At 41.3% G+C, this 21,600-nt stretch overlaps 1 protein-coding gene across 3 annotated transcripts in view; it reads right to left on the bottom strand.

Annotated features, from left to right (window-relative positions):
• The window catches only part of LOC126864513 (receptor-type guanylate cyclase Gyc76C-like), a 100,589-nt gene that overhangs the window by 72,700 nt on the left and 6,289 nt on the right, over window positions 1-21,600 (bottom strand). For 2 of the 3 annotated variants that reach the window (XR_007689211.1, XR_007689210.1), the window contains exons 3-24: window positions 18,574-18,777; window positions 18,006-18,203; window positions 14,742-14,864; window positions 14,228-14,423; window positions 13,651-13,728; window positions 13,112-13,356; window positions 12,247-12,392; window positions 10,989-11,127; window positions 10,809-10,899; window positions 9,741-9,946; window positions 9,219-9,401; window positions 8,294-8,398; window positions 8,136-8,207; window positions 7,614-7,779; window positions 7,153-7,360; window positions 6,913-7,047; window positions 6,419-6,531; window positions 6,181-6,332; window positions 5,912-6,010; window positions 5,708-5,852; window positions 5,530-5,628; window positions 3,849-4,951 (exon numbers count right to left, since the gene is read on the bottom strand). The gene's annotated coding sequence lies outside the window, so the exon portion shown is untranslated. Of the gene's footprint in view, window positions 1-3,848; window positions 4,952-5,529; window positions 5,629-5,707; window positions 5,853-5,911; window positions 6,011-6,180; window positions 6,333-6,418; window positions 6,532-6,912; window positions 7,048-7,152; window positions 7,361-7,613; window positions 7,780-8,135; window positions 8,208-8,293; window positions 8,399-9,218; window positions 9,402-9,740; window positions 9,947-10,808; window positions 10,900-10,988; window positions 11,128-12,246; window positions 12,393-13,111; window positions 13,357-13,650; window positions 13,729-14,227; window positions 14,424-14,741; window positions 14,865-18,005; window positions 18,204-18,573; window positions 18,778-21,600 lie in introns of those variants that run through there. The other variant, XM_050615929.1, reaches the window with a different exon arrangement.

Here is a 21,600-nt window from a genome sequence, read left to right as displayed (position 1 = left end):
CTGCTCCGCGTTACTTTTCGCGGATTCGTCTCCGTTGTTCCGTTAAACGCGATTCTCATTTGGGATTAATTCGACGATAATTAAAAAGCAAATTGACGAAAAATCGTACGTTTTACACGATTATAGACGTTGTCGTGTTTTGATTAAAATATCGAACAATTTGTTAGCGGGAGATGTTCGTCGAGTATACTTTGAAGTATATTAGAAAAGATCGGATATGATTTCTTTTCCCTGTTGTTGAAACGTGAGTTTGTTTTGATCTCGTTGTACCAGTTTCGTTGACTTGTCGGATAATTTCGCGATCATAGGGAAGAGATTTATCGCGGAAAAGGCACGCGAGGCATTCGAGCTGGCTTGGTCGGCGAGTCGCGAATCGTGCCGATGGAAATCAGGTTAAATGACAACGAACGTAGCCTCACGATCGAACGTGTCGAATCGCGACGAGTTTATTTTCAGCTCGGTCTAAGCTTGCGCATATCTTATGTAAAGTAACCGCGTGTGCGTGGACAACAGGTCGTTTGAGCCACAGGTGCGGTACCTTGTAGAAAGATGCAACACGCTACACCGATTGTGAGTAACCCGTTGGCAGGAGAACTTCCATCAAGAAAATGCGATAGATTTCATTTAATAAAATAGTCCGTCCTTCTTCCGCTATAACGAAATTTTATTTAGTGCAAAGTTGTGAAAAGATATGACAACGACGATGGGATAAGTGCCAATCTATAGAAACAAAAGAACATGGTAGAGTAAGGATGCGTATAATGAGAGTTCATTGATTTATCCCATTAGCTATTTTTCGTTTGTGTAATAAATGACGTTGTATAAGAGAAGAGTTGTAGCGGGAGATTCGATCAACGAATATTAATCGGACAGTAAAGTCAAAAATTGTGCTCGAGTAAACGAAATTCCTACGAACGAAGTTGTTATTTTCCTTGTGACTTCTTCGTTTCGCGCCAAAATGGAATTTTATTCTATCGCAAATCTCTCCTCCCCTTCTGTGTCGTTTCTAATCGCGTATGTCTGTACGCGCAACAACGATGATCTAATTGCTGGTAATCGAGCCGCTCCTTTTCATTCGAGAACGACAACGATGAACCGCGTAGATTAGCATTCTCCTATCAAAATTTTTTACCACTCTGAACGTATTGTTCTACGGCGGATGAAGATAATTCCGTGTCTATAAATAGAAACACAGGCTGGCAGAAGGAGAACCTAATAAAAGTACGCTCTACGGAGAGACCGTTCGCGTTCGACCGAGCGTGAAGTCGAAATAATACAGCGTCGCCGACGCGATTAATATTTAAGCGAATGAATACGAGGTTACAGAATAATTTGGAATTATACGTGCGTGGGATTTGCATGAATTTGTACGACGAGCATGGTTCATCGATGTACAAAGGGGTGAAGAGACGAGCTGAAGAGAGGAGGGGGAGGGTACGAGGCAATGAATTCTTTTTCTCTTCTTCGGTTTGCTCGCCTATTAGCAGTAAATGGTTGAAGAGTAATTGTACTCGTCACTTGTGTCCGCCGCTAATGACGGATCATTTTGCAACATTGCTCCGTCCGACAACGTTCAACAACATCTCGTTCTCAGGAGGCAGATACACCATTTGAAAATTGCGGCGCCGCTTGCAACCTGTATAAACAATCGGCCATTACGCACCGTTATACGATAATCGTGCTTGACGTCAAATATTAAATGATTTCGCTGCGTGAATCAGGCTGTTTAAATTGTCCGGCTTGATTGAATGATGGCCGCTCCTCTAAGTTGGCCGACAACCACTTCACCGTAAATAAGATAGTACCCTATTCTGTGTATAAGAGTCGCCTCGTTATACAGGGTGTTCGATTCCTACGTCGTATGTATTATACCAAACGTTCGTCCTTTGGTCTCTTTGGTAAGCTTTGTAAGTATAAGGATCGGCTTGGAGCTCGTTACCGGTAAACGAGAATAGAAATAGCGTTTTGAGGAATACGAAGGTTGAAACGTTGTCGTTTACACGTTTGCCTTCAAGGGGAACACGGGGAAACGACTGGAAGAATTTTCTCCGCGAGCTTACTATTCATTTGCTCTATCGGGTTTGCGAAAGACGCCGAATAGTAAATGGCGCAATAAATTCAGAAGTCATTCTAGTATTTGCACGAGCGTTTCACACTTAAGCAGAGAGTGAGAACCGTGGCGTATCGCGATCACGTGTTACGAAGACGCACGTAACGAGACGTGCAAATTAAAGTAACGAAGAGTTTAGTTAGCTGACGAGCCACTAACGGCATTAGTTATAGTTTTCGCGATCGGGAGGCACGACTGATCCTCGAGTTCGACTTGCTCGATATATAAATAAACGTAACAGTACCCATTAGATTATTAAAAAGGAATGGAACGTCGCTGGTATGCATATTCAAACGTACTGGCCTCCCCTATCGTTGTCCCATTCGAGCGGAACTTTCTAACATCAACCTGTTAACTGTAAATCGAAACGAATCTCTATCGACGATGTTCTCCGCGTAAATGAATCACGCGCATGTACGCGAGCGATTAATGTCCCTGAAAGACCGCAACTGGACTTTCATCGGCGCGATCGTTACCGCGCGACTACGAACTTTTCCCTCGCGGTGAAACGCTTCACTGATGCAATTGGTAAACCGCGTGTCGTCGGTTAATTTTATAATCGCGGATGTTACTTGGTTCATTCGTTGTAGTCACAGACGTGGTCGACTTTGATCGATATTTTCCAATTTTTCACGACAAATCCGCGAGCCGCGCAGCGGCAGATAAAACAGCAGCAGATGCAAGAGAACGCGTGCAATCACCGTTTTGCCTTCAATTAATTTCTTCGATGCTAATAATTTAATGGATCTTGGTGCGTTATCGGCGCCGTTTCATCACGCATCGTGCTCGTGCGCCCGCTCGCTCGTACACGCTTCATGCCATTGCACTTACGTGCAACAACCAGATCTCAGTCAATACCGCGAAATTATCTCGAATCACTGTGTGTTTGCTCGATATCCATTGTGTTTATAAGGAAATTCGTGTACTTCGGCTTTGACAACAATCTAAGTACTATCGTCAGACAAACGATTTATTAATGATTTCTTTATTTCAAGAAGAATAATAAACTTACACATGTTCTTCGTACCGTGCTTACGATAGATCGATTCCTTAATTACACGATACGCATTATCGAAAGAACTTGAAGCAGCGAGTCTCTTCGGTCGTTTATGATATATATGTATATATATTATGTATGTATATATTACTCCATAAATAATCGTCTTAAGTACTACGTGCCGGCAGTAAAGAACATAGCTCGCGTTGTTATCGTACGATTTCATCGAATTTCCACTGTCTCGTGGATAACTTCGTGTAGAAACGTTTTTTTTTTTATTGCAAACGCCGCATGAATATTCGATTGGTCGCGTCGTAAGAACTGAACGGTGCGTAAAATTAAAATAAATTGACTAGAGGACACTTATATAGAATAAAAAGCACGAGCCTTCTTGATTGTCTAAGCTAATGCGTGGAATATACCGTTATGGCGCGTTGATTTCCGTGCACGAGTTACGTATGCTATAAATAATGTATAAATACATCTGTTGGGTATCTCGTTTGTACGTACGGTGTGCTTTGGTACATCGTGTACTGCGAGCCAGGGGGAAATCATATTGGAAAACGAATGGTCGCTCGACGAGTGAACTCGTTAATCGACCAATTGCAGTCTGTGTGTAATCGTTAGGTTAAAATTATCGATTAATAACAACGGAACGTGATTGTCGAATCGTTAGAACCAGAACTTGGCCTAGTTATCGAATACTATGATAAATCGAAGAAAATTCCAATCAATTCCTACCTCCTTATCCTTCGAGTTTCCGCAATTATCGAAGCATCGCGCTGTTCAGCCATTCGAGCTTCGCACGACGACTTTCATTCATCGAAAACAACCATGGTTCCCCATTAAATTAATCGCACCAATCAAACTTTACTCTCACTTGAACTCTTCACCTTAACTCTTCGATCTTTCATCGCTCCCGTCTCTCAACACGAACAATCAAAACTTCGATATACATATAATCGAGCACTGATTCGATCCTCGACGACTAAATCACCTCGATGTTGCGTTGACATCGCGCGCTCCAAACCGACTCGAGATAGGAGCTGCACTCGTGGCCAGGCAGGCAGCTCCTTAATCCAATCGTCCTCCCGGATAATAAATCAGTGGCGTGGTAGCGTCCCATCCGTCTATCTCCTCGTTCGACTGCGCCGCTCGTTTCTGACAATTTAAGATCAGAGTACTGTGCCTCGGGCTGCTGGGCGCGGATCTGCAGGTTGTCTGCGCGATCCCGACCGGCCCAAGCCGAAAGTTCTTGACCCCTGTACGCGGGAAATAAGGCTCGTTACCGATCGTCCAGTTCGATCGTAGCGGCGAATTGTTCGCGTCAGATCGATGCCGCGTTAGATCTTTCACGTCGATTTGCGTTTCTTGTTCGCACAATTTCTCCACGCACGGACACGAGTTGCTGGAGGATCTCCAGTTATCCACGCACGAAGGCCTCGTCGAGCAAGACCTTTTCGGCTTGCACGGACTGTTGTCGACGATAGACTCTAGCTGACTGTTCGCTCCAGAACACTTCTGGTTCAGTTGATCCGAGCTGGCAAAGCGTAATCGTTTCGGTGATTCGCTCGAGCACCTCATGAAGGTTGATCTTACGAGAGATTTGTTTTTAAGAGAGCTTCGTGGTATCAGAGGGTTGGAATTGTTTCTGGCGTAACCGTTTCTTCGATTCTCCCGTTCCCTGCTTCGTTCTTCTCGCAGGATCGGGTCTTCGCCGATCAGCCAGTAGGTTAAACGCTCGCCCTTGCCCTTCATGGAGACCAACCCTCTTTCTACTATTTTGAAACCTCCAACTTGGTCCAGAAGTTCCTTCGTTTCTCTGCTGCAGTGGATTTTTAAAGCTGAAAAGCAGAGAATATCGAACGTGTGATGCAATGATACCAATATTCAGCAATGTGAAGCGTCAAAGTTTACATATATCAGAGAAAATTCACGAGATACTAATGTAATATCGTGGACGACGAGCCTGGGGGGTGTCGGGCGAATTATAAACAAGCGGTTGCGGGTCATGCGCGTGGTGGAGCTAAGACAAAAGACACGAGGCTAAGACAAAAGGCAAGGGGTTGCCAAGGGACGAAAACGAATTAACTGTCCATCTAATATCTAGTTGTCTTAATTATAATACGTTATTGTGATTAGTTCACGTTAAACAACCCTCGTTTCCTGTTTAATTAACATCTGTTTGATCCATTTATTGTAAATAAACGTAATAAAGATCCTACACTAATATAACATATTCACTGCAAACCTCGAAGTTGTATTTCTTTTTTCATAAGAATGCGATCGACGTAACAGTAGGGAATATGTAAAATGGGAGAATCATTTCGAAGTCCTAATATCGAGCAGACGCATCAGGAAATTATATCCAAAGCTACGACCTTCTTTCTTTCTCTCTCGATGCAAATTAATAATTACTTACCAGATCCAGTGGATTCCATGCGGCTAGCAGTGTTCACGGTATCACCAAATAGACAATAACGTGGCATTTTTAGGCCGACCACACCGGCGCATACGGGACCTAGGTGAGAAATAAAAGTGGATTAGTTGTATTTGGCACGATCTAAAATCGTACATCGATGTTTTTTCACTGAACTAACCGGAATGTATGCCAATTCGTAGTTGCAGCTTATCCAGCGGCCTGTGTCGAATTGTAAATTGTTTTACGGCTTCTAGGAGGCACAAGGACATACTAGCTATTTCTCCTGCGTGCTGAATACCGTTTCGAATTGGTAAACCGCTTACCTGTCGAAAGGAGTATAATTCAGGATCCTGTATCACGTTTAGATACTTTGTTTACTTACCACCATGTAAGCATCACCGATAGTTTCCACTTTGTAGACGTCGTAATTTTCTATCGTCGAATCGAAACAGGTGTACAAATCGTTCAGAAAATCTACCACCTGCGAGTGAAATAAATTCGTTTGAAATTGATATGCTAATATTTACGTTGATATTGATATTTAACGTTGCAAATGTTCCTCAGTACCGGTATAATTATTTTAATATCGATATCATACGATACAAAAATGCAAGTAGTTCGTAAATTTCGAAATATTCCGGTAGAAATTACCTGCAATGGTGTGCTTTCGGCAGACATGGCGGTGAAGCCGACAATGTCGCTGAAGTAAATTGTAACGCTATCGAAGCTTTCAGCTTCAACTTTGTGTCCCCGTTTCAATTGCTCTGCCACGTAACGCGGTAGCATTTCGTACAGCAACGCGTCTGAAAGATAAAATTTCGTGTAATATAATTTGAAGGAAACGTGATAGCGTTTTAATTGAGTGGCATTTTATGGAACGTCGAGCAACCTGTCTTTTTCTTCTCCTCCGTTAATTGGTCCGTTCGTTCGTCGACCAGCGCTTCCAGATTATTCGCGTATTTCTCCATCATGGCCATCATGTTGTCAAATATGTTTGGCTTCCTGAGAAAAGCATATCTTTAAGTTATTCCAACTTTTACTCTCTTTCATTTATTTATCTTGCTTTATTTTAACAATTGGAATTAAATAAAAATAAATTTATTTTATCAAGTGAAATTAAAATGGCAAACGCTGGGCATATTCTCACTCGTGCAGATATTTCGCCTTTGTTGCTTTCTAATTTACGCTTATTAATCCTCGCTTATCGATATTAACTTCAAATACTTATATTTCTAGGATCTTTCAGCGATTTAACAACGATATCGGCGAATTTAAATTTCAGAGTATTTATATTCTCAAGTTACGTAAGTAAATGTAATTATCACGTAGAATCGACTCTTCGCTTTATCGCTATAAAATAAGGGTTAAGATATTCAAACTTACATGCCCTTTCTCAAAGGTCTCAGTTTGTTTCTAACGATCTTGAAGTCTGGTCGAGTCTCAGGATCCTCGGCCCAGCACTCCATCAGACAAGCGCGCACGAAATGGAAACAGTTCTCCAACTGGTTCAACGGTGGTCTGAGATAATTCAAGGAAAACAGAGTAGCTGACAGGGTGAAAACAAAAGCACATAAAATTTAAGTATCTTCTGCCGTCGACAGACCGCGACTATAACGATAATACCTGAACGGTTCTGTATCCGGTTCTCTCGCGATTACTTTCTTCAATATCTCCGAAGGGGTTAATTCCGTGATTCCGAAAGGGCCGTGTCTCCCTTGAAGTTCGTACAACACTATAGCGAAAGAATAAACGTCTCCTCTTTGATAATCTCGCACGACTGGCTCTTGGCTTTTCGTCGATCGTAATAGTTCGGGTGCTCGATATAGCAAACCTGTGGAATTTGAACTTTAACTGTATCGTTATCCAAGACAAATGCGATTCATAAATGAAAGAACTTTGTAAAGAAAGGCCCACGACATAAAATTCATTGAGCAAATTGCAGAAGTTTTACATAGTTCTAGTTGAAGTCAATCTTTTCGAAAATTTGTCCATGTTACCGTAAATATATGTTTGTCCTATGACTAGTCATAGATACATCGCGTCTTTTTTCAAAATATTCATAAATTATCTGTTCGATGAATTACCGTGATACTTCTTCATGACGTCACACGGCTCACACTCGGCGTCCTTCTTGAATTCGTGCAATCCAAAGTCCGCCAGCTTTACAACCCATCGAGAATCCACCAAGCAGTTCGACGTACTCAGCGAACCGTGAAATTTTATGACGGACTCGTGCAGATAGATCATCCCCTGGAAAGCGTACAAGCAGTAGCAAACTTGTGGACGGTGAATTCTATCAAAGGCGACGATTCTGGGATCAATTGCACTCGTCTGGTTGAATACGCGAAATTCTCAGAAGATATAACCCGAAACTCTCGATAACATCGTACGAGTACGAAGTTTCAACGGGTTTTCGCGAGGATAGGGAAAGTTTCAACGATCGATTGGGATTTCGATATGAAAAATTATATTTCACTGTCTCGACTACTTCTCTGTGCGAACCGTCGTAACACAAAACGTTATTCGAAGGTTTCTCGCGACAAAATTTCCTTTCTCGTTGATCCTTTTTGGACAAAAGAGTTTGTCGATTCTCGAACGATACGTACCCTGATTATATCTCCGACTAAGGACGCCATGAACATATTATCCAGCTTCATGTCCTCGTTCTCCAAGATATCCTGCGAGAAAAAAAAAAGACGAGAAAATTATACCGAGGAATTGCGAACGTTTCGTCTACTTAATTATAAACTGTCCAAGTAATTACCTTGAGACTGCCACGAGCACAATACTCCACGACGATGCATATGTTCGGTGGATCGGTACAGGCTCCGATGAAAGCGTTCAAATTATCGTGTCGCAAGTCTCGCATCTAGAGAAACGATCATTAATTTGTACATGGATCGGCATATTGGGTTTCGATGTTCTCGAGGCCACAGGTTAAATAACTTTTGGTCCACTGAATCGTAGTATGTATCCTGTTTATGATCTAATTGAATATATTTAAGATATATATCTGGCATTATAGATTCGTGCACGCGAGACTAATTTTCCAGTATTGACACGAACTATAGTTAAAACCACAAGTTTCCACCGCAGCTCTAACAATATTAGCTCAGTTATTCGAGAAGGTCCTCATCCGCCTAATAAACTAACATTGTTAGCGAAAGTTTACGAGTTACAAGTTTCCAATATTAGGTTGTCCGAAAAGTTTCTTTCGCTTTACAAGAAAGCAATAGATGCACAACATATTTTGTTTTATATTATTTTATTGAATCACGTCTGATCCATTTTGTTCTATTAAGACCACAGCATTTGACAGATTAGGTTTTAAAGACACTTTTGGGACAACCTGATGTAATCGGTAATGAAACAAGGAGAATTTTGCAAATTAATTTTATAAATTGTAAGAAACGATACACCAAGAAACGATAAACTTATATGCGATCTACAACTTATAATTTGTCGATTTACCAATCGTTGTTACTGTTGGTTGCTAAATTATAGCACGAGGGCTCGATAACAGACGAACGGACAATTTCTTATCGAACGATCAGAAATCGTTCGATCGAAAGACAGAGTTTGATTGATGTTACGTATACGCTGGATGTCGATCGACCCAGTCAGCCGACCAATAGTTGGCTAATGTAAACGCGATTTAAGCGATCCATTCGAGCTCGTCCTATACTTACCACTTTCAGCTCTTTCTTCATCTCCCGTGTAATTTCGATCGATTTCTTCCGAACTTTCTTTACGGCGAATATCCGCCCCTTATAAACACCAATTTGCGTGTAAATCATCGAGTAACGAAAATCAGCATCTGGGTTCGAGCTGAGAGAAACTTGGCTGGTTCTCACAATAGGCTGCGTCGTTGTCTATTCGGGAAAATTATTTCTCTCGTTAAAAAGACGTTGCTAGGTATTGTTTAAACGTTTATTAAAAAAAAAAAAAATACAGAAACTTCACTACATCGTAAGGTATTATAGTTATCTAATCTTACCACGTATGTAATTTTTAATTTATAATAGAATAAGCAGATTGCTAAGATCTCACAGTCGGTCTCATTGTATAAGAAGCGCAAGAGTATTATGCGGGATTTGATAGCGGAATAACGTGGAGCTTCGAAAGTCCCAGGATCAATTGGATCGAGGGAAATGACGGGAATAACAGAGAATTGGTATAAGACGACACAGAGAACGAAGCCAGGCATTTACCTTGGAATTGCATTTGGTAGGCGCCTCATTGGCTCCCGACGACTCGTCTTTCTTCTCTTTGATCTGAATGTCTTTGTAGTTCACCTTCCAGAGTAGGGAATCCAGTTCCTGCTCGTACTTCCAGTTTCTGTATAGCACCAGTAGCACCGCCATGATAATCAACAGAAATCCGCCGGCTATACCGCCCATGATTTCTCCCGTGTGAGCTAAACGATTTGATCGTAAGTGGCCAATCTGTTCCAGATATTTTTCTATTGTTATCGTAACCGATTGTTCTATGCAATATCTCTGTACTTTCAAAGTTCTGCAATTTATAGTTCTATACATAGCTCTACGGTTCCACGTTTCTACAGTTCTATAGTTTTATAGTGTCCACGATATTCTAGTCTATATAGTCACGATATTCTGGTCTACGGCGATCTTATCTGTGGCTTCCTTTTCATTATTATTATTGATTCTTTTTTAAATAAACGAACCATCGATTCGATCGTTTCGAATATTCGGGTCAGAGATGCTCGCTCCATTCGATTCTTTTTTAATTGTACTCCCTCGTTCAACGTCTCGTGTTCAGCAGCGTTTAAATCGGTCACGACCGTGCCGACTGTGTTTCGTTGCATAATCCGTAATCGCAGTTACGTGGTCGAGATATGTATTCGATCTCAATTAAAGGAAACGAAAAAGATATCGGCGGGTAGGAAGGGCAAAAGCTGCCCTCCCCCTCCTTCTTCCCTCTCGGACAGATTTACATATGTAAATTTGAAGATCGGACCGGCGAACTTTATGATGTATTTTCGAACGATCGGCCTTAAAGGTACCGGAGAAAGCTGACGAATGGTAATTCGAAGGAGAACCAAGACCCTCTAGCCTGATCGCATTTTCACGAGCTCAAAAGTTTCGATTATCGAAGGGAAACATTATGTCTTACCGCTTGAAACCGAACACGTTGTTCGTTACCTCTTTGCTTTCACTTTATTTCCCTCTTTTTTCTCGATCAAATGTCACGAAAAATTGATTTATCGCTACCGTTGACGAAACCAGAAACGATAAAAAAGATGGTCGTATACGTACAAGTGCATTTTTCACCGTGGTAACCGCAATGAGGCTCGGCGATGGGCGGCCCGTCACCGATCCACGAAATATCCCTTGTCAATCGAAGTTTCTGTAAGTGAAACGTGAATCGATAAACGAAACCAATGGAACGTGGCCGGTAAGAAAAAGGCATGGTTAAAAAATCAGTTAACGTCTTACTGGCAGATTCGTGCCGTTCTCTTTTCCCACAAAGTAAGCTATAGGGTATAAACCGTGTCCCTTTGTCGGTCGATTGTCCAGAGCAATCAGAGTGTAATTGCCTTCAGCGTCTCCGTTTTCGTCCATGTAGACCATGTATCTGTACAGACGATATATCATGCAACAGGCAGGCGTCGTAACGCGCGCTTTACGCGCGCTAAAAGTCCTCGTAAATTGCGCAAAGAAACCCGTGAAGCGTTATTTCCCGTCAATTTTTATACCGTCGTTTCTCTTTCGCTCGTTATTAATTTTGCAGTTCGTTACTCGTCAAACGGTATAACGAAATATTATGCAAGCAATTATTCCACGATATTGGATAGCGGAGATACGAGCATCGATTATTTTAAGAGAGGAGGAAAATTACGAGAATCCGAGAGCAAGGATAGCCGCGTGAAAGCCTTAATTATTTCGTAGTGTCAATTATCATTCTAGACGCTTGCGTCATCGTAATAACAGCCGTCTCTGCTTTATTTGCCTCGTGTACTTTAAACCGTCTTACGCACAGACGTAAATATTTCCACGGTGATTCAGGTGATCTCGTATCCCCTTCTCGAATTCCACGATTAATATCACCACGATCTGCCGGATAAATCGCCGTTAGAAATAACAGCTGCTCTAACTTTTCAACTTTATCGAACTCGATTAAATTTTATAGAACGCGCAACGATCAAAATTTTAGTAGAAAATCGATAGAACGTTTTTACTAGGAAGAATCGTAAAATATTTCTGTAAGTTTCGAAAACAATTGGTAACTTTGTTACAAGTAGCGTTCACGAGAATATCGTAGAATCGTCGTAAAATATTTCTTATGGGCGCTATTTACGGTTATGTTTATCGACGCATTCGTATTTCTGCATAACAAATAAATTACTTTACGTCATCTAGAAACAAGATAAACGTCGTTCTAATCTCTAGTTTTATCCTCAAAAGTCGCAGAATCTGCATAATTATTTCTTTGATCGTTAAACGGCTAGGTTTTCGTCGAAACATGCAAAGAACGACGAATTGCCTCGTTTTCATCTTCGCCCACCCGATTACGATATGCAAACGGTAATCACTTCGTCGAAGATACATCGTCCAAGTACGAGTCGGCCATTTTCGGCGTACTTTTCGCGCCGCGAGATCGTCCCGCCACGAAACTGATTTACATATCGTAAACCGGCACGATAAACAGCCGATTCCTGACCCACCTCGTCTTTTCTCTTTTTCTTGTACGTACCCCATGGCGCTTCGATAGTGAACGCCGTAAAGAGTCGCCACCATTTCACGGCCGTTTCGAGGGTCTCGATTCTCGTCCAGAGCTTTTAGCAGCGATCTTTCGTACAGATGCACCGCGTCGTACAGATACGCCGTTTCTGGCACGATCTGCCTTATAACACAAACAAACGATTACGTTTAAGAGTGGAAGATGCTTTTCCATTTGCGTCGAATGGCGAAGAAATTGTATAAATGTCATGGATCGATGGGAATTATTTTTATCCGTGTCTTATTGCGTTATGAAAATTATAATACGAGAAAGATGATGCAGAATTTCATATGTTTCAAGAAGAAAAATAGGAATGTGATATCTTCGGACATACAAACTAAATAATCGACGTCATGGATTTCATAGTGTTCGACGTCGAATAATAGATCGTGGGTCTTTATGTCTTTATGGAAATTTCAACATATTAGGTTGTCCGAAAATAGACGCACGACGTTTTTTATTTTATATTGTTTTGTCGAATTACGTATCATCCATTTTGTTCTGTTCAGATAAACACCGCGACATTTCACTCACTTGGTTTCACGTTTGTACGAAGGTGCACTGTTGTAAAAAACACGTTTACGAAAGAAAGATACTTTTCGGACAACCTAATAAAACATCGCGGAGAACACGCACGATATGCAACAAATATATAAAATATCGAAAGTATAATGTTCCTTGCAATCCTCGGAGAACGAAACTTTCTATTATCTCAGTTTTATTTGGTTAGTTGCGTCCGTAAAAATTCGAATCTCCATAAATATCCATAATTAGTAACGTCGAGGCGTTTCCATTATCGAAATGACAATTTCTCGAGGTATGTGATTATGATAGTCACCTGAATAATTCCACCCATGTTCGCCAGTGGATTGGTGAAATAAAATGGATGCTTTTGCCTGTACTGATTCACCATTCGTGTAAAATTCTTCGAGTAAATTGGAGCGCTAGCTACCACGCTGAAGTAGCTGCGATACGCTTTCAGGATCGACGAGTTGGTCTTCTTCTGCCATAAACCACGGAAGTACTTGTCCGGTCGTTTCTCGTCGTATTGCTCGATATCGACACCGACCACCCAGTACTCGCCTGCGGCACGAATTCACGCGATATGCTTTTTTTCTCCGCGGACGAGCATTTAATGAGAAATCTATACAGGATCGTTAGAATGACTCGCGTGGAAAATACGGATAGAAAAGAAAAACGTATGAATTCTTTTTCCTCGAAGGTCTGAATCGCTTGCGCGACAAATAAGAATAATTGTATTTTTGAGATGATCAAGCAGGATGGTTTTAGTAAAGCTTCGAAGACGAATATTAGACTACGATCTAATGACACTGCTCTCTAGTATATGTACCTGATTATGTTACAGCGGATTTATACCTTTTTCCAAGAGCTTCCTTTCGTCCAGAGCCATCAGCAGTCCCATGTGTTCATAGTAATTCCCTAGAATCACGTAAACTGGAACAAAAGCGTCGTACTGTCTCAACGATCGAATTTCAGGGATTATTTTCCTTCCTTTACTTGAAATTTTAATGATCCAAGAATTACTTTTTGCCTTCGAGTAATCAACTTTCTCCGTAGCTGCTTTTAATAGCCAATGCAGGTCAATTTACGACTATTTTTAACAGAAAATTAAATGTATATCGAGTTATCAGGCAATTTACGCGCCGTATCTATTCACCGCGCGAAATTTCTGCAATCGTAACATGCGGGCTACCGTTCGTGTTTCAAATGTGCTCTTACACAAACTCGATGAAAAATCAAACTGCGGGTACTATATTTTAGACGGTACGCCGTTTGTGATTTGAAAAAAAAAAAAAAAGGGAACGTTAAAAATCATTTCACCGTTACGACGATCGTCGCAAAGTAAAAAAGCAAGTTTTGTCGAACTTGGATAGGCAACACCATTTTTACGTCCTTTCTTCTCTTACGAATTACTAAGTCGTTTTATACTCACTTCGCGTTTCCCGATATGTTTCACTGACGTGTTTGTGGAACGGATTAGTCATATGCGTGACGTGATATGGTTCTTCCCAACAACGAAGAAAGTTCACTGTCACACCTGCAGAGTCGAACGACGATAGAATCGTCTCCGCGATCGTTGACATCTTGTTAAATTCGAACAGGGTCGAGTTCATGTACATGAACGTCACCTAAACGTTACAAACGAAGCTACAGGGATGTTGCCAATTTATAATTTTCGAGCGTTCCACGTTACTAGCAACAGTATTTCAAGACATAGGAATTCCAAGCCAATATTCTTCGAAATTCTTATGTTCCGTGAAACGCGTAGCGACGATTCCAAACTTTGCTCGATATTCGGACGAATTAAAAAAAGGAAAAAAGAAAAATCATAATCTATGGTAATTTGGAAGCAAACCTATAGAATCGAGTATAGACTCTAAAATGAAATCTGTTAAAATTTACGGATCGGTCTGACGACTCCTTGCGTCGCGGCTTATTCTACTTACTTTCGTCCAGTTAAATGCCATCAGCACGGAAACGACGGACTTGGAGATTTGCGTATCGGGTGGTCTGGTTCTCGCGAACGTGGGGAATTCCTTTTTGTCGGACGATTCGCGATGAGTACAAAACTGAAACAAAGTTTGCAAATTGATGAACGTAATCGTCGTGATACACCTAATATCGTCTAACATTTCAAACGGAACCACGCGGAAAGATAAATTGCGTGGCTAGTTCCACGTGCGGCAAGCCAGTTTCGAATCTGCATTGAGTTTCTAGGTTGGTCTATTACTAGGTTGGAAAGCGAGGGACACGTAATGCGAGTGATTAGTGTGTCAGCTGGACTCGCAATATAACGGACCAGCGGAAAATCGAACAACAGAGCGAACGAAATCGTATACGTACGATGATTCACGGTTGTCTCGTTTGATACCTGAACTGGATTAATTAATGCAATAGGATATTAAATTTGATAATAACGATAAGGATCGCGAGATCCGATGCAGCTGAAAACGTACGACAAATACAGCACTGTTCAAAGGTAGTTGGATATTTTGTTCTTTATAATCGCTATAGTTACGTATAATTATTTCTATTCTTAATAAAACTTTCTTCAAATATTTAAAAACTAGAACTGACACTCACGAAAACTCGCCAATTGTCGAACCTTGACAAACGATAACATTTATAAATGGGATAGTAAAATATAATATTTCTATTTCGTTTAATAGGAAATTAAAATTTATATTCCTTCAGATCCCATAAAAAGGTAGTAAATGTTGCCTCTAGTTAGTAATTCACCATTATTCGATAATTATACTTAACGTTATTACAAATTGACAAAAGTGTCCATATACTTATGAACGTTAATGTACGTTAAAAATGTAAAATTGATCGGGATAGATAAAGTCGATTAGTTTCTTTCGTTCGACAATGGGGCGAATTATCAAACGCATTTTTATCGTCGGGTCGATTAATTTCGCGCGAGTTCAATCGAAGGCAGTAGCTCGCGTTAAACGATTCGTGAAACAGCGTTCGTATATTTTTCGACACCGCGTCGCAGCCTCGAGGAGGAAAGTAAGTATTCAATGATCTGGATAATTTGCAGGGAAGACGAATGGTTTCTTTTCTCGATTTCCTCGCCCTGCCAGGACAGTCGCGAGACTAAAAAGAATTTAACGAATCGCCGCCAAAAATAGTTTCATCTTTCTTCCCCTTGGCGCGCTTTATCGTCTCTATCTTCCATCCTCTGTTTTCCTTTTCTGCAAAACTTCATTTGTCCAATCGCAGCTTGGCTATAAAACCCATTAGTCATAGTACGCAAAATATACAAACCCGTAATATACAAAAATATATATGACATTTCTAATATAAATTTCTCGTCGCGTGATATTTAGAGAGTGAGACAAATCTCTATTTACTTTATTCATAGAAGCATGAATTCGCATAAATGGATCGGTACGATGACATTTCGAATGTGAAACTTCTAGTACGATATTCGTATATTATATATCGTATTTTGTCAGCGTAACCTAAACATTTTGCCAAAGACAGTATACGTCCAGAATAAACAAGAATAGTATTATATAGCGTTATATGCTTCTCGTTTTCTCCTTCGAAACCTATCCTTTTTTATCGTCAAGAGACTGGAGAATATTTCTGGAATAAAATCACTACCCTTCCACAAGAATAACAATGCGAACTCTTGATTTACTGCGATTTAAGCAACCATTACTGTATCTCGTACGATTCGTAATTCTTCCACGTATCGTTCATCGCTTACCTCGTACGAAACGTCAAACAAGTCGATTAAATTCGAATATCGTGCAAAATGTTTGGGGCTAACGAGCCTGGAACCCTGGCAGAAGCAACTGGCGAAATATAGAGATAGATAAAAGAACCGAGCTGACCATTCCGTGGCGCTGAATGGGTTAAACGTGTCGTAATCTCAGCTTCGCACATTCGTATTCCTCGGTGGTCGACGAATAATTTATTTCCTCGGTCGGCCCGCCAGCTGCTGGAAGCTTAAACCGCGCATTGCACCGCCAGATCACGTCGGTACAAACGAAAAAACGATCGAACGAAACACTTCGGAGACCGTTCGTGCCATTACATAGGGTCACGGTTCTCGATTTAAATGGAACGCAACGTTCGATAAGCTACAGTCGAAACATATACGGTGGAGTTTCGATTAACCAGATAATAGATCTTGATTAATCGGCATACTGCTTTTATCCGGCATAGAAATCATATCGCACGGTAGATACAATTTTTTTAGTTAGTTCTCGATTTAGTTGGGCTACTACTTGGGGCCAAATTAGAAGATTAATCAACGTCCAACCGTACTTTCGGTATTACAAGCCGTGTAACGTTTGTTTTCGGCCGCGTGTTGCGGTCCTTACGATTGTATCTTTCCACGCGAGTAACTTACGATATTGCGAGAAATATAAGAGATCCGAACGAACCAGAAAGGTTTAATGGAAAGGAAAGACGTTAGGAGTGTCCAAGACTCTCAGTGGTACTTGATCTTGTCGATATACGAAGAAACCGCGATAAAAGTAGCATCGAGCTGAAAGCATGCACACAGCAAACTTGTTACTCGACCAAAGTGCTCCTAAAGCTTAGGGCACGCGTTCCGTTAAAAGAAGAGGAGCCTCGTGTCGAGGGAAGCTTTTCCTAGATTTCTGTTCGACTGCATTCGTACTACGAACTTTTCGTGGCGATACATTCGTCGTTACGCAACCGAGAAAGCATTTCGTACCAAAGAGCACGCGAGCGAGAGCATTCTTCGACGTTTCCATATTCGTTTCCCCTCTTTTTCCAGCTTTTAATTCGTCGCGTTACCAGTTTTGCGGACGATAAGCATATCGAAGAAAGAGGTTGATTCTCTATGGTTTCTCTTATAACAGGGCTTCTCTTTCGTATAAGTAGATTCAGTCGGTAGAGTTCATTTATTCAGACGCGAACTAATATTTCGTTACGAAATTCTATCCTACTTTTTCCATTTGTTAGAAATAATACGAGAAATTTTATCGACGAAAGGAATAACTATTTTTTATTCAATTAGTAAAGTAAATAGAACTATTTAATCAGAAATTAAATAGTTCGTTATTGAATTCTTCATCGTCGGATTACATCGCCGAAGGGTTAATAGAGAACAAAGTGGAAACGTTTCAGTTGACTCACGAACACACAGATTCGCGAGATAGACACGCGCATACACGCACCGGAATTCTTTGTCAAGGCTAAGAAAGAAAGAAAAAGCTACTTACGTAAGATATCATTGGAAGGTTGAACGCCGCCGCCATTCTGCCCTCGTGGATGCAAGTTTCCTGGGGTCCTATGTAAACGCTGATATTCTTCGTCCAGAGATCGGCGGTCATCAGGATGCTGGTCTCCTCTTCGCCATAAGTTTCCGCGACCAGGAAGTCGAGCTTGTGTCCGCGTCGACCGAGCTCACCTGCGTTCACCTACCAACCCAAGCAATATATATATATATCCTACATTCTTCTCGTGGAATTAATTAAATTCAATCCCATCCTCGCGGCTCTACTTCTCCGTGTCGTTCAAAGTGAACTCTACTTTCGCGCTAGCTATCTCAGAATTTCCTTCCAGCTAAAAACGAGAAGATTATTCCAAGCTAATTTTCTCGATAAGGCATTCAGGCGTTCGCGACGAAACTTTTTTCTCGAGAAGAGAGATTTGTCTGGATTTTACCAAGAATATGTTGCGATAAGTGGAACAGAGGGATTCCAAAATTGTATCGTTGTTAATTAGGTACTTCCGTGCTAATTGTGGTCAGTCTCGAAGCATTCGGGGAAAGATATGCGGTTCGGTTACCTCTTCCACGGCGAGCGATATGGCGCCGGATATCCGGTAACCAGGACGCTGATACTCCAAGTCGCCTGGACGTCTTTTCGAACCGGTGATGTACCCGAGGGTGAATGTCTCGGCGTAGGCGCCCTTATCGAGTAAAATGTGGATCGCCGTTAGTAACAGACAAGCCCTCTCCACGTTTGCCAGTAGCATGCCCAGTTGCCGAACCTTTGCAAATTGATTTCATTTATTTGTCATTACAGTCTTGTACTAACCCGACTCGTTATAATTTCCATCCTGCAATCTTCCTTATGTCTTTGTATAAAATATATAAAGACAAAATTACAGCTCGTTTCGAATTTAATTTATCATAATTTTCGTTCTATTCAATTTTCATGTCTTTTTTTTTCTCTTTAAAGGATGTTGTACGCAATAATCAAAAAACTCTGCCTTTGAAGTGTACCGTTTGCACTTAACGGAAGCGAATCTTTCGTACATGCACTACAAGCGATCGACTGCATCGAGCTTCTGTTTGCAAGTGGTATCCGATAAAAGCACAAGCTCGCCGACGAAAGATATAGAGAAGGTAATGGATGAATCCAGTAAGCTCGACGGGGTTGCAATAAACACCATCGATCTCCAACGGTGTGCCACACTTCCTCTTCCTACTATTTCGCTTTTCGTTCACCGCTAACTACCTGCTACCAATGTCCTTCTTCCGCCTAAACTATTGTGTTACCGAGCGGTGGAGCGCGCGTCATCGACACCTTACAAAAGAGATACGTTTCTCGTGATCGATCGAACCGCGTTTCATCGACGTACGAAGGTTTCAAATCGAATTTGACTTCGCCTTTCCGATATTGCAGCATCGAGCACGCCTTTACGATGTTCCCTCGCTCGCCCAATTTTCTTACATTTCCTTTGTTCGACGATCGAAACGCATCAAGCCGTTCTTTGTACGAATATTTCACAAATGAAAACTGCGGAGTATTTCCTATTTCTTATAGGAGAATAAAAAAATACTATTCGCCGTATATATATAAAACGCTAACGTTAAAACGCTATTTTTTAAGCATAAAATTAGAAAATTGATAAAATTAATTTCTCCTGTGATCTTCAAATGTAATGGAAGCTGAATCGACGTTCTCACGAACAGGAAAACGATGCCTCGCTTGTGATTCAGATGGCGGCAAAGCCGACGTTGTTAATCAATGGCGGTGACTCAACGCATCGCTGTCATTCCTTTCTTTTTCTACACTGTCGTATCGTCGCGACGTACGATCGCGAAATCCTTTCGTCTTCTTCTAAGTACCGACAATCTACTGTCTTACGTAACTGCAACTTGCGAACACATTTTAAATTCTGTCCAACGACCTCGTCGGTTTTTGACGCGTTATTAAAATAGAGCACTCATAATAGATCGAAGCGAGGACCGATGTTCATCGACGCAATTCCTACGTCCACGATGGACATTGAAACGCGACTAAGAGAATGGTAACAAAATTAGAACGCGACTTGTGCACGTCAGCCACACACGGATTTCCTATTAATCCTCATGCCGTTCGACCAGAAAACTTTCGACGAAATTTCAAGTTGAAACACTCGAGAAACAAAATACATCAACGTAGGATTATTTGAGTTATCCGAGCTTCAACGTCTTGGGATTTAATCTCCAACCTGGAAATAGACAGCGAAATAGCCTATAGAAATAAAATAGTGTAGACGAGCTACTGGATTACGATAGTTACAAATTGAGAATATTAACATCGATCGAGGAAACGTAAAAAAGCTATCGAGTTGTCGATGTTTCGCAGCTTACCACGCCATTAATAACGAGTCAACAGCTTGTTTTCGAACGTAGATCGCTTAAAAATCGTTCATAACCGAATTCGGCAAATTGATTAGCTTCGCTCGAATAATCTTGTTTCACCCTGCAAGAAATTGCGAACGAAAATCGATGGCGTTGTACTCTTTCTCCTTCGGGTTCGACTTCGACATGGTGATAAATGCGCCGTAACTTTCAGCTGCCCCAATGGTAATTAACGAGGTGTGCGGGGTTATTAAGCGCACGCGAAAACGGGGGCGGCTAAGAAATTAATTTTCCGCGGGTGGACTGTCACAGTCGGATCGATAATTTCGTACGTGGCAAGGAATAAATCGGTTAAGCGTTTCCATCGGTCGAATATACCTTTTAATGGCTGCCGACAATTAAACAGATAAAAATCTTGACAGGGTATCTCGTTTGGACTCTGGCTATGAAGACTTCGTTCTCTTATCGAGAGATTTATCTCCCAGTCTGGTTGTATTGTTCGTGATTTTTTCTTTTCTTTTTTTTTTTTTTTTTTTTTTTTAGTCAGTTTAAAAGCAATCGGGCCGCGAAATCGACTTTGACTACCGTTTTTCATTCGATATTTTATATTTCGTTTCATCTGCATGATAAGCGAGAATCAATTAATCACGCGATATCGTTCCATTGAATTCACAGGCTAGTTTTATTAAATTTACTCCGATTGTTTCGGTTCGAATAATTTACGAAATGGTAGATTCAACGGTGTGAAATTTCCATCCAGCGACCCTATTCGCGGCGACGCGAAACGACGAAACACGAGCCGCAAATCTTCCATCGTGTTACATTGACGGAACGTTTACTTACCACCGAGACTCTAATTAACTTTGAAACTGATTCGTACAAATTTCCGTTTGACGCGTTGCAAGGCACGTGGCTCAATTAAGTCGGATACATGACGTCTTACTAAGAATATCTCGGTACTCGTTTACCGCTACCCACGTTCATTTATGCGTCGCGATGCTCCAACGTTACGTGTCCTTAATTAGTAAAGAATTATCGCCCGGTTGCAACTATCGCCAAGGCGAAATCGAATCTGCTGTTGCGACGAATCGTAATCTCTTCATTATATTCCCTTGGTGGCTGGAACAAACGACGGGCATTAAATTCGAGGTAGAAGACGTATCGAGCGTGCCTATACGTTACGCTTGTGTCGTGAGAGACTGGCGTAAATCTTGCGTAGCTGGCTGACTTTTGCGCCTTCT

This window comes from Bombus huntii, chromosome 4, assembly GCF_024542735.1.
Source record: "Bombus huntii isolate Logan2020A chromosome 4, iyBomHunt1.1, whole genome shotgun sequence".
In the NCBI taxonomy this organism is placed as follows: domain Eukaryota; kingdom Metazoa; phylum Arthropoda; class Insecta; order Hymenoptera; family Apidae; genus Bombus; species Bombus huntii.
The sequence above is the reverse complement of the archived record's forward strand: the minus strand, read 5'-3'. Positions and strand labels throughout refer to the sequence as shown.